At 48.5% G+C, this 14,260-nt stretch overlaps 1 protein-coding gene across 2 annotated transcripts in view; it reads left to right on the plus strand.

Annotated features, from left to right (window-relative positions):
* The window catches only part of LOC117592698, a 40,871-nt gene that overhangs the window by 18,970 nt on the left and 7,641 nt on the right, over window positions 1-14,260 (plus strand). The window lies entirely within an intron of this gene.

Genomic DNA, 14,260 nt, shown 5'->3' on the forward strand with positions numbered 1-14,260 from the left:
GTGTGTTTGGCAACATTCCTGCCCCCCCTGAAACGAGGTCAATGCATTTCCAATTGCCGATAACCCAAGTCTAAAGAAAAGAAACAAAAATCGACAGAAAAAGAGAGGGAGAGGCAAACCCAAGAAAAGTTACGAGTAGAAGTTCAAAGTTAAGTGGACGGACCCCAAAGCAGTGCGCGTATCTCCTCAGTGTCGTTCTTTACAATTTTAAATCATAAATAAATGAAAAATTTTCCACTTGAGTGAAGCAACTTAAAGAGATGCATTTTGTGCCGGCATATCTGTATCTCAAGAAGAAGTAAATGCAACTGCAACTGCTACTTGTTCTTATCTGTGCTGCCCTGTAATCAGACCACTTCCACTTGAACTAATTCTTCACCCGATTGGACTTTATTGGATTACCAGACCCGCGAGTCTACACCAAAAACTGGATACCGAACACTTGCTGCTGCAGCGATAGAGAGGTGAGTGTCTGCCAGGGCGGGAGAGTACATTGCACTCTCTCTCTCTCATCTCTCTGCTCCCACTGCTCTAACATCTATATCGGATATCGTAATTGTGTCAGCTGCAGTCCAGCGTCCCCTCGCGATTCGGCATCCACCCGCATCGATGTCAGACACAAACTCAATGACCCCCCACGAAATCTGTTCTATTGAAATCTGAAATCTGAAAATACAAAACGAACACAGCCAAAGCGGCAGATAAAACGGATTAACATAACATGATACGACCACTCCGATGCCACCACTCCGACAGCAAACAGCTAGAGACAACAGAAAGATAGCTCCGCTTTAAATTAATAAACAAAAGTCAACGACATGCCAAGGGGTCGAGGGAGGGGAGTGCAGTGGAGTGGCTTAGCAGTGCTGGAAATGCGATATCGAGCGCAAGTACAGGGTGCGTCGGTTCGGAGTGTAGGGTGTACCGAAAACCACATTGAATGGTGTTCCATTTCCCAACTTGTAGATCGTATGGTGTACCGTTATACGTTAGAGCTATTGAATGGTAAGATCTATGGTTAGCCCAGCCCTGACTGTGACTCCAAACTGGGTCAGCAAATTCGCAAGCCGAATCACAACTGCCAGAGAACCAATGATAGATCGAATGTAATGGGATAAAGACGGGAAGGGGAAGTTCAATGTGCGCATTACCAGTTAAACTACAGCGATGACATCAGCCTGATAAGAGGGCTCTTGGTGTCTACCTGCAATCTGTTTCACAGCGTGACGAAACCCTCGTGAGGAAATTCCACTGCTAAAGGAAACATTTTTTAGGGGAATTACCGGAATAAAAGTATTCAAGGGTAAAATCTGAAAGTGGTTTGTTCTCTTTGTTCTCGATTATATGGAATTCGTAGCTGTAAATAGCTTGAAACAGCTGTTTCAAGAGGAAAACAGCTTTATTTTGGCAATTGAAATGCTGCCTCATATGTACACACGAGTGCCTCGTACATGGGGCACATGTGGCCAAGCCAAGCTGACAGCTGAAGTTGGGTGCCCACAAGCCGGGCATAATAATAACCCTGAAAGTTTACTGACTTCCGTTGCAACGCAACAGCAGCAGCAGAGCCCCAGGCCCGTAGGCAGTTCTCCAGTAAACGGAGCAGAAGTGGAGAAGAAATGGAAGAAGAATGAAAAGTCCAGAGGCAAGGGCGATAAGCATCTCTGGACACCCATGCACCCATGGAGGGACAACGACGAAGACGACGACAACGTCTCACGTAGGTGGCGCTAGGAGGAGGCGTTGTCTTCATTCCTGTTCCCTGTATCGTCTGCAATTTGTTGTCGTTGCTGCTGTGGCACTTGTAGTACCTGCCTTGCAGACGAGTGGCGAAGGAAGAACAACCGTTGCTACGGTTTAGGCCCGCTTGAGCACTGTGCTAACTGAAATGCGGTTGCTGTGGCAGTTGCAGTTGCAGTTGCAGTTGCTTTTGCTGCAATGACTTGACAGCAGCAGCAACATCCCCTCTCTCCGGTCTCTCCCTTTTTGTGAGTGCACAAGTATTTATCTTAATTAGGCGGGCGTTGGCCAAGTAAAATTGCATGAATCACTGGAGAGAACGGAGTGACAAGGCTCGAAAGGAAGCCAAAAGAGAAGCCAGCCACAGCCTAAAAATAGCTCCACCAGCAATTTATGTACATGTCTGACACGAGGGGACTGCGGGGTGTGGGTTTTGCGTTGAGGATCTGAGAATATGAATGGCCTTTCCATTGGATAAGCCACATAGAGCTGAAATGTTTAATCTGTCCACAGTTGGAGTTTCGTCGAACAATTTTCTAGTCGAAAGCCGAAAAGCAATTTCCCACCGGCCCAATGGCAATTAATTTAGAAATCGTTGAGCTACGAAAATTGATTTTACTTAATCAAGCAGCGGAAAAACACAAGCGGCACGGGGGAAAATGAAGCTTTAAAAGTTTTTCGCTGTTGCCAAACGCACAAAAATTAATCAAGCGGTAAAACACAAAATAAAGAGAGAAACAGAAACCGATTTCATAGTCAAGCCTCGACTGCCCGAAAATGCATATCGCCTGGATTCCAATACGAAATTTATCGTCGCATGGCATGCTTTTTTGTTGTTGTTTTTTTTTTTGTTATTGGCTGTTGGTTGTTGCCCCGTTGCTGCCCGGCAATTCCGAGTGATTTTATTTTCAGTTTTGGACATAATTTACGTGATCATGGCGCGTCGATAGCAAGAAATTATCAACGCGCATGCGCAGCCGCCGCCGACGCCATGGTCTATGTTCGATACCCTTCTAAGGGGTAGCCTTAGCTTGTACTAAGTTTAGTTACAAAATGCATTCTTTAATGCCACAAAATCATAAAGTTTGGAAAGGAAGAATTGTACAAAAGGCAGTTGGAAGAGCATTTAGGAAGAGTATCAAATGCTTCGGTATTCAAGGGTTGCTGTTCATTTGTTGCTGTTGCAGTTGCAATCGTTGTCGTTGTGATTGTCGTTGTCGCTGTTGTTGCATTTGTTGCTCAGTTTCTAATTGTTGCGCGCGTTTGGGAAATTTATTGCGTTTCGATCCTTATTTTGGTTTCTTTTTCGGCTGTTCGGCTGTTCGGCTTTTTGGCTGTTCGCTTTTTCTGTTGCCTGCCACGTAACGCGAAAAAGTCGCGGATACGAAGCCCGCGGCCACGAGGGTTCCCTGCTTACAACTTCATCTCGCTTTGGCGATTTGATGGCCGCGATATGGCACCGGCCAAAAGCGAAATTTATTTTTATGTTAATGGCCCTGGCGGTGGCGGTGGCGGCGACGGCGAACGCATTTCGTGAAAGGAAAAGCGCTGCCAGAAAGCGGGAAAGCTGTGCTAAAACAGGGGAAAGGTTCAGCAGTAGGTGGACTTTGGGGGGGGGGAACGAACATGTTTCCTGTGTGGCACATTGCTGATCGGTGACTGGGCTGAGAACAAGAACAAAAGCAGCGTGAAAACAGCTGCGCTTTGTTTGGATCAGAGCCAGGCTCCACACGGATTGTGCAGCATTTTGACAGCTCCCCTTACCGCACACACACACACACACACACACTCACACAGGCACGAAAAAGGTATTTACGACACCGATTGGGGCATGACTCACTTTGATAAACATGCATCACCCCCAGCAGATTCGAAGCATCCGCAGAGCGGCGTGAGAACCCAATCGAAAGTGTCGCTCTGTGGAGTGGGGAAATCCGATATGCTGTTTGTTGTGACAGTGGGCAGACAAACCGATAAACATCCGCCGAGCAGCAACCTGAATCGATGATCCTCCAGAGCAGCCAAATCTGCTGTCTGGAAAATCGTATCCATCACTTTTGCTTAGGGTAACCATTTTGGAGGCCCTCGCCTGAGGCCCCCTAGTATATAATCTCCATTAGGCTTTCGCAGCTTGTGGTGCGATCCATGAGGCAATTGCTCTGTGCGTTCGCATCTGCAACTCGGCAATTTTGCAATCATCGAAATGCAATTCGAATGCCATCATTTATCTGCGGCTTCGACTGCGCCTCCTTCCCAGCCTTTTCCTGGCATAATTTTTCATTTTTCTTGCGATCGAATCCTGCGCTGCAAAGTAAATATTGAAGGTAGGAGGAGCCGAAGCGTCGTAGCTGGAGCCTGTGCTGGCTTTCTGTTCCCGAGACAATCGATTACCGGACTGCGACTGAGAAGGAGACTGCGACTGTGCCTACGACTGGGGCGCAAACGTAATCAGACAAATTCAATTTACGGCAATTTGCATGCCGCTCTGGCAGTCGGACAGAGTTATCCGCGAGTCAGTCGCAGTCTCTGTTTCCATGAAAAATGACAATTGCTGTGGATGCAGCAGTTGCTGTGGCAGTGGCAACTGGCTGGCTATGTGTGTTTGCTGCCGTCATTCTAATGTATGGAGTAACTGGGAGGCAGTCGCACAAGGCACTGGCAAGGTAACTGCGCCTGCTTCCAAGGCTGTTTCCATCCGATCCGTGGTGCCGCTGCCCATTTGGCGCCTTATCGCTGCACTCGCATCTTCCCCCCCCCCCCCCCCCCCCCCCCCCCCCCCCCACAACAAAAACACCAACAACAACGGCAGTGGCAGTGGCAACCGCAACCTGAGATCTGGCGGCAGGTTCGGGTTTGCTTTTTTTGCTGTTGTTTTCTTTTGGCCATTGCAGGAAATGAAAAATTGGCAAACATGCCACGCTCCGCTGTGCTCTCCTCTCTCCCGCGTACATGCATATGTTGCACATAATTGGCGTTTATGCCACAAGCGACGAAATGCAACCTGCAATACCCAAAAAAACACAAAGCAAAAACGGAGAAGAAAAGTGAGCTGCAGATGCGAAGCTTTTGATACTCTTGGAGATCGATGGTTGCTGCTGTTTCAAAACTCACTTTAGAGACACAAGAGTTTATCTTCCACGGATTTGTTCTGTTTCCCAAGTATTGCCAAAGGCTACACCCAGTCTACGCTTTCTTCTTGGCATAGCCAAACTTCTAATACAAATCATGCTACCCACTCTGTTAGGGTATAGCTACACAATGTCGCTGATGCGTTGCGGATACGCCCGTTTGGTTGTGAAAAGTTGTCCGGATTTGCTCGTGGCTTTCGTCTCTCTGCCTCCCTCTCTCTCTCTCTCTATCTCTTTTTGGGGTGTGTCGCCTGCAGCCGAATGCGGCCACTTTTGGCGCACTCACTTAACCTTTGAACTGGCAAAATGTTGTCGCTGCTGGCACCACCGCCACTGCCGTGGTTGCTGCTTGGTGCTTGCCTTGAAACGTGATTAAATTTAATTAACATTTGCTTCCTAAAAAACAAAGTTGTGTGTCATGTGAAATTTAGTCATTAGTTGTTGTTATTGTGCGGCCATTAGAGCACATTTGACAGCCACGCCTACCACCGATCACGATCCGGATACCTGCTGCAGGTGCCACACAACCAGCACAACGCCAAAAAGGAAACATCTCCTGAGTGGGGTTGTGTGTGGAAAGGAGTGCAGTAAAATCGCAGCACGATGGCTTCACTCCCCTGAATTTGCATAGCCCAAAACACTACAACAGTCGGCTGGAAATCGATGATAATGATGGCGTGTTGCAGTCAGACACACGAAGAGAATTTAATTAGAAACGGGCCAGTGGTTGGGGTTCTGTGTTGTTCTTTTTTATTTTTTTGGGGTCACGCTGTAGTCGCTGAGCAGAAAGCTTTGCGGCGTGTCAGCATGGCCATTTGCCGTAAATCAAATGCACAAAACTATCGGCCCAATAGCCCCCAAAATCACAGACACAGCAGAAGCATTGCCCCACAGAACAGAGACCAGAGACTAGAGAACACAGAGAACGAAAACCAGACAGACGCATTCCCAATCCCATTCCCATTCCCATTTCCATTTCATGGCACAATTTGTCCAAAGAATGGGCAAAAGAATGTCGCAATCAAAATTTCAACATCATGTTTGCCTCCTCTACGATTGCAGCTGGAGAAGAAAGAGGAGAAGGAGGAGAAAGAGGGGAGGGAGAAGAAGGAGGAGGAGCTGCGCCCACGGGACTATATTTAGCTCCAGTCGATCGCCCGTCGATGGGGCCTAATGTTTCTGTTTCTGTTTCTGTTACGGAATCTGAAGTTGATTTCGAATGTCTTCCCATTGCACATACAACTCGTACTCGAACAGACACGAAAGGAACTCAACAATAATGGCCCAAAATCCACTTGAATGGAACTCTGAATATGCTTCTAATTGGCGCAAATTATTGTCTAGATTTTCTCCAGATTGTGGGGCACCCAAATGAAGATGATGCCTCGTTCGGCAGCAATTTGTTGCTGCTTCGGGACTTGCTGCTGGAAAAAAATAAATCTTCTATTTATTCGCTTCTGCTTTGGCATTGAAGGCAGTAAAGTATTCAATTACCATAAATTAATATTGTGGCTTAATTAGTGAGCCAGACAGAGGAACACAACCCGAAAAGGGGAGCCCATATCCAAGGCTCTGACACTAAACTTGACCCACAAATATCCATAGAACTTGGGAGATTTATTATCTCTCCCAACAGCTGCATTTATTCAGTTTTCAGATGAATATTTTATGGAGTTTGTTAGGTTTCCATTCAATTGATCCATTAATTAGTCACAATTTCCCGAAGAGCAGAGATCTAAGGTCAAAGGCCGCTGGGGGGCAGCATGTTCTTGGCCAGGCTCCAGGCTCGAGGCTCCAGGCAGCTTGTGCGCATGTGCAACCAATTATTAATTGGATATGAATTATGCTGCAGCAACATTTCTGCATTCCTTCGACTATTCCTCCGACACTGCAGCTGAGTCAGCAGCGGCCTGGCGCCGTCGTCTTTCCATCCTCGTCGAAGGCGTCAACGGCGTGTGCCTGTGTCTGCCTCTCTGTGGTTGTGGCTGTGGATGTGTGTGGGTGGATTGGCCAAGAACCCAGAGAGCGTATTCCTGCCACGGATCGAATTCCTTAGCCATTCTCTGACTTTGTCGCGCCCCTTTTTGCATTGCTTATTAAATTACAACAAAAAACGGCCCACACATAAATAAACGTTGCAAGCAAGCTCTTCCCCTGGCATTAGATGATGGCAATAGGAAGTGCCTATCCTCATGGGTATCCCAGCCACACAGCCACAGAACATGAGCATGAGCAAGAGCAACAGGCAGAGCCATAGCCAAAGCCAAAACCCCTTCTCTTCTCTTCTGTTTATGAAAGATTCCTAGCGCTTGGCGTCTATAATTAAGCGTGAAATGTTGCTGGCGTTACGCCGCATTCCTTAAGCCGACGCAAGCCCTTTGGCTATGGTCATGGCAGAGCCAAGACCCAGGCCGAGACCGAGACCCAAGATGGAGGACGAGCATCGCCCCAACTCCAGCTGGAGCCCATGACCAAGAGGAAGACACTCACTTTTATGGGCTCCTTGTGCTCTGTGCTCTGGCAGGCAGCAGCAATTCTTATTAATTGCGAGTGTCCGCACTTACTTTGCAACATGTTGCAATTAGAATCTTGAGCCAGGCTGGCTGCTGCCTGCCTGCCTGCCTGCCTGCTTGTTGACGGAAGTCCATTCAAATGAAGGGACCCCCGAAGGCACAGCCGCAGAGTTCAATGCACTCCAAGCGCGACCAAGCATCTCCAGCAGGAATCTGTGGAAGCGCGAAAATTGATTTCTCTTGTTAGGGTTTTAGCGCTTTTTCGGCCAGGGCCGTGAGCCATCCAGGCAGCACTCCAGTCCAGTCCAGTCCAGCCATTCCATAGAAGCCATCGAAGCCATTCAGTTGGTCGAGCAGTAATTAAAATAAATTGCTTTCGAAGCGCACTCCCAGCCACATCTAGTGTTGGCCATCTAACGCTCTTGGCCAGCGTCCAGGTCCTGGGTTTGGGTTAACGTTTGGAACGTTGTAATGGTGGAACGTAGCTGTTGATAGAATTTGCACTCGTGGCTTTGGTGTGGCACTCGACTGTGCCTCAGCCAGGGCCATCAAATTAAAGCGCTAAATTGTTGCTCGCCTTTTCCTGTCTTTCATCACGCCATCGTCGTCGTTGTCGTGGTCGTGGTCGTGGTCGCGTCATAGTCATCTCTGATCGCTGTGCCTGTGTCTGCTTCATTAACATATGTTTGTTCCTCGGAGAGCTGAGGCTGGAACATTTGCTGGCTGTAAATTACCAATGGACAGAACAGGCTGCCCAATGGCAGTGAAATTTTATGATGCCACAATTCCACTGCCACAAAAGCCCAAAGCAAACTGCAGGCCAAGGCAGATGCCTTGCCAGTTAATGGGCCAGCATTCAGCATTCAGCATTCGGCATGGTGCACGGATCTTTTGTGCATCAATTAAAGAAGTGGCCATAATTTGATTGTTTTGGCCTGACCTGCTTTTTATGGCTGCACCGAATGGTTGCAGTTTTCCACTTGCCAATTATGGCTACTGGTGCTGGCTGTTGGTTGTTGGTTGTTGCTTGCATGCAACGCTGGTGGTCCATTGCTCGTTGGACAGACACTTTGGCCACGGCTCAAACGCGTTCTCTGCCATTTAAGTGATCTCTCTGCTCCCTGCCTTCGTCTCGTCTCTGCCCTGCTTTTGCTCTACTCTATCCCACCCCAATGCCTGTGGCATCTTTTCGCTGGAAAATCTTTGAACCACTTTGTGAGTGCATTGACCATTAATTGATGCCTTTCAAAAGCATTGACATTGGATGCTGACTGGCATGTGGTCCACTGCCTTGGGCGGCATATGGCACAGCTACAGCTCCGCTTATGGGCAGCTCCAGTTGGGGCAGGCTCTCCACATTCCTGCTGCTGGTTCTGGCCTCTAATGCCCATTCTTGTCTTTGAACTGTTTGGCAGTCGCTAATTTCGCTCGGGCTGTCAACAGCCCATCAATGATGCCGATGATGATGGGATCAGGGATTGATCAGTGATCTAACCTTAGTGGGAAACAGTCCACACTCCATGCCAGTGCCAGTCCCCAGTGCACCTTGGGGGGAATGTCTTGTTGACCTTCGGCGAACCCGAAGCGAAGACTCTGGCTGATTGGGATGCAGATTGACTTGTCACACAGACAGAGGCTGAAGAACTTGTTAACATTGTTAACACCACACTGATAGGGGGGAATGCAAATTTATTCAAGCCAAGCACAGCGGACATGTTTATGGAGCTGATTAGCGGCAAAGTCATAGTACCAAGAAGCCAACTCCAGGTGGAGTTCAACCCCTACTCCAGCTCCTATCTAGAGTCAACACTCAATCCACTCTCAACTTTAGACTCTTGGCCTTCAAACTGACAGACAAGCAAACGTCTTTTACTCCTACTTATTGACTGACTGACTGACTGACTGATTGAGTGACGGCTATGCTTGAGCGATGCCTTGGACTGGGTTAGCAGTGTCTCCCACGTCGCTGTATGTTGCACGCTGCAATCCCTTATGCAATCCACTGCTCCACTTACCGGCAGCAGCACCATCATCACTCGCACTCTAATCAATCACGGACTGAGCAAAAGCTTAAACCTAAGCTCTGATTGACATTTCCTGCCCTCTCTTTCGCCCGGGGCTCACGGCTTTCGGCTGATGCGTATTTGATATGGAGGAAAATTGATTTCGAAAGCGAAAACCGCAGAGACACAGAGACAGACATGGAGACACCTTAAACCGCATGAAAATGTTGCTTGTCCGCAGAGATTAGCGTCTCCGCCCCCTTCCCAGCTGCTCTGTTTGCACAGGCCCCCCCGCCTTCTCTCACTCTTTGGCGTCTCCCAGGCGGGAGGTCAATGCAATCGAGGCGCTACTTTCCATATTTGCAGCTCCAAATGCTAATTAAATGTGATTGCTCGGTTTACGCAATGTCGCTGGCACCCCCACTGCTGCACTGTCTCCCCTCTCCCCCTTCTCGGTACTGCCAATGCGGTGATGTCTCTATCTGGCCTTAAGCGACTCGTCGCTGCAGCCAATTTCACCCGAGCCCTTGAACTGGTCATGGCCATATGCCCGTCTGTCTTCCATATTTGGCACCGCCAGGCAAAACATTAGCATAAGGCCAATGCCCTGCCTTTTTGGGTTGCTCCATCTGAATCGGGGGACTGGTGGTGCCGGAGGAGACACCAAACCGAGGATTGGTGCAGGAGATACCAAACATAAACGGGGATTGGTGGTGCCGGAGGAGGCACCAAAACGAGGACTGAAATTAGTTTTTACCAACGAATTGTGTTCGTTGCTGCCATTTCCGCTGTTGTGGCTATATTTAGTGGCTAAATCTGTTCACACTTTTATGCATTTCGCGCATTTGTCATTCATCACAGACAGCCAGGAGGTCGGGGACTAGGGACTGTGGACTGGCACTGGCACTGGCACTGGCACTGACGATGCTTATGATGTTTATGGGCAACATCTTTGGCTGCAACTCTCGTGCAAAATGCCAGAGTCAAGCCAGGAGTACGTCATTGAGAATGCAAGAGATGTTGCGTCTAGATGGGGAGTTCTCCTGGCTGGAGTGCAAAGTGCAACAGCTCTGGCTGCTCCTCCACTGAAGTGTCGCATGCCAGGCACAGTGGGACTATTTTGGATGAACATATTGCAGCTCACAGACACAAAATTTGACTCTAAGCTACATGACAGTTTATGCAGAATCCCATCTATAAATCAACTTAACCCCATTCCTTATACATTTTCTTGATTCTTGATGGCTTTTCCCAATTCCGCACCACTGTGGTGTGCCGTGTGGTTCTTTTGCGCTGCCGCAAGTTAATTTAGAATCAGCAGCGTCAGGCCATGTTTTATGTGATTTTAGCACTTTTTAGCCTTGGCATGTTTCGGCGTGGCCTGGTCGTGGGCCTCTGCTGTTTAATGGATGTCTGCCCCATGGAATTTAGCACGTTTTGCCATGCCGCACACACACAAATCGCACCGCTCCGCTCCGAGGAAAACTAATATGCCAGGCCTGTCTGTCTGCCTGCCTCTTGACCAGGCCAGGCCATGCCGTGTGACATTTATGGCTTCCCCCAGCTCTCAGCTCTCAGCTCTCAGCTCACAGCTCCCTGGCTGATGTTTGAGTCTGGCTTTGGCTCTACCTCTGGCTCTCAGTCTTTCACGTGCAAATATGAACAAGATTTATAACTTTTTGGCGGCGACATTTTCCTAGATTTTTGTTTGCTGCCGCTTTAAAAGGATTTCACTTTTCGCTGGAAATGCCAAAGGAGTCACAGCCACAGCTAGAGCCAGAGCTAGAGCCAAGCACTAAAAGCAAAAGTTGCCAAGTTGTTTGCCCATGCGTTGGCCTGGATGAGGTGCATCACAGGCGCATCCACATCCACATCCACATCCACTCAGCGGTGGCAGCAAGGGGTGGCAGGAGTGTTGCCATTTAAGTGCCTCTGATCCATGGCAACGGAACTCGTGGGCTAAAAATAAATTCCAAATCTGTATGCCGCACTCCATGAGGCAGGCAGCCAGCCACATCTTGAAGAATTTTTATGCTTTTATGCGTCTGCTGGATTCGCTCAATTTGAAAAGAATTTCCAGCACATTTGTGTGGCGTGGTGGGGGGAAAGCGGAAACGTTGCTTAATCCCCATAGAAATCATAAATGGCTCTAAATTAACATTACTATACATGGGGGGAGATTTGCATGGAGCGATAAGCCTCAGTTCATCCAAAGATATTGATTGATTTTCCTTCATAGAAATCTAGGCATATTCTCGAACTGCATGTAGCCCAATCTTTGAGTGATTGAACTCTTGGAATCTGCTGCCAATGATTGATTGTATTTTGGTTTATTGTTTTCGACGCGTTTTACGACTTCCTGGCCATTTTCCATTCACAGTTTTGCCCCCAACATGTGTCCTAGGCATGTGGCCCATTGCGCAGTGTTGCAGCTTTGAGTCTCAGTGGAGTTGCATTTTACTTTGGTTTCTTATCGGGGCAGAGTCGCATTGAATAACAACTTAATTGGCAGTTGCAAAATGATGCGTGCCCATAAGCCATGAGCGCTTGGGACACGTCTGCTGTTGGCCGCTTACAGTTTGATAATGCCAGCCCCCACCCCACCATGGGTCAGCATTTCCCTAAACAGCAGACAAGCGTTGGCGCCAGGCCAGGGGGAGAGACAAACTGAAATGCCGATTAAAATATCAATTGCCAGACGACAACGATATGCAGACACCGACGACACAGTGATGATAATGACGATGATGATGATGATGGCGACTAAGCGCATTAATTTAACGCCATCAACAGCTGGCCAAGACACCAAACAGGGGAGGGGGAGCCACAGTCAATGCATAAATAAAATATCATCCCGGTGCGTCGCCGCAGAGGTGCAGCATTTGAACGGTGAATTCGAATTCGAATTCGAATTCCGATTCCAATTTCGATTTCGATTTTGGTGGCAATTCCGATAGGCATCGGACAGCACTTTCCCCTGCCGCCTTCACATAATTCAATGTCGAGGGGACTGTGGGGACTTGCACTTGGCTTATAAATCAGGCCCAGACGCCTGGCCAACATCTTGTCAACGCCGATGATGCCGACGATGCAGCTGCAGGCTGCAAGTTGCATCTTCTGCAGGGTCGGAGTCCGGTTCCGGACCCTGAATGACCTTTGGGCGCTGCGTTGATATTTTTAGCCACAATCGCGTAATCTTTAGGCCGCCAGAGCCTTTCGGGCCTTATGAAATTGTGTCAGCTCAGCCATAAATTGCCAGCTTTAAGAGCTACGCTCCAGGTGTTGGGGCTACGAGGGACACGTGAAGCCAGTCTGGTCTGGCTGGACTTTGTCGCTGGGGCATTAAAGGGATTTGGATTTGGAAAATGAAACCAAACAAGACTTCAACCTCTCCGCAGTATCATAGCTGCACCACAGCCAACGTCTCTGATTCGTCGGTTTCTGTTTCTGTCCCTGACACCCTTTTTGGCCATGAGTTGGCTACTCCAATTGCAAATTGCAAAATGACAGAGAGCCGAGCCGCACTTTGCCGGCATGGCATTGTTTTCCCCTGTCGGTTGCCTGCGACAGGCCTGAAGAATTTGTTGCATATTTCAGTCGCAGATCGACGGCCAGATTAGAGGATGGATACTCCATGGTCGGCTCTGCCATAAATAGCTGCAAATACCTGCGCCACAGCTGGTTGGCCTTTAATTAAATGCTCCCCCGGCAAGTGGCAGCGATTAGAGTCAGCAGAGACAGGGGAGTGGGGTAGATAGAACCTGTCGACGGCACAGCAGCCCACGGTTCGGCAATTAAGCAAAACGCTCTGGTCTGGCCATTTAACTGGGTCAGCACCGATCCAATCCGAACCATCTATCGACTGCTGCCTGGATGCTGCCCACGCAAAATAATCAAACAAAATGATGGAAAATTAAATGTACAAATCATGTTTACGACTTGTCGTCAGTCAGTACCGAAAAAGACAGGCTCTGGGTAGACAGCGAGCGACTGGAAGATTGGAAGACTGCCAGACAGGACGGGACAGCCTCTCTCTCTCTCTGGCAATGTTTGTCAGTGGGCGTGGCACTCTACTCATGCAAACTAATTGTTGTTCGTGGCGTTGCAAAATGTTGCTCAACATGTTGCCAACAGCAAGAGCAGTTGCCCGGCTGGAAGCTGGCTCGATGCTGACTCGGAGTCCCCAGTCCCACTTGACACCATTCGCAATTAGAAGAAAAAGTGCCCCGTCGGCTACTGTGGAGGATGGTGGCTATGCTAATAGTACCCGCAGCATTCTAAATAGCTGAAAAGAAGAGAAATAAAACCGGGTTCTGGTCTGGGCCATTTCTATTACCCGGTAGCCGCCGATCAACGTGGGCCGCGACGACGCACACAAGTTTTGTCTTTAAAAGTTAATTGCTGATTTGCTCAGGGAGAGGCTGTTAGCTTAATGTGCCAACAGATAATCGCAGACAGTCACTAAGGCCACAATGAAGATGGATACCAAGTGCAGTCGAGACAAGTGGGAGGAGAGTGGAGCCCAAGGAATTCCATTCTTATTTATAGAATATTCACGAACTCCTCGATTTCCGTGGCCAGCAATTTGCAGTCCTTTGTCTCTCTCTGGGAGGGAACGGGCAGGGAACGATCGTTAAAGTTACTTCATGCTTCATGCTCTATTGACTATTGACTGACGCGATCTATAATTTATATATCCAAGAGTTTGTCTGTCTGTCTGTCTGCCTGTCGATAATGTTATTAAATCCACACAGTTGTGTGCGCTCTTTTGATTAATTGAAGCATTTGTGAGAAATGATGAGCAGGCTTATGGAATGTTCATGCCAATTGCCAGTGTTGCATGGCTGCTTGTCTGCTGGCCTGTTGCCTGGTTGCC

The sequence above is a fragment of the Drosophila guanche genome, unplaced genomic scaffold (genome assembly GCF_900245975.1).
Source record: "Drosophila guanche unplaced genomic scaffold, DGUA_6, whole genome shotgun sequence".
NCBI classification, from domain to species: Eukaryota; Metazoa; Arthropoda; class Insecta; order Diptera; family Drosophilidae; genus Drosophila; species Drosophila guanche.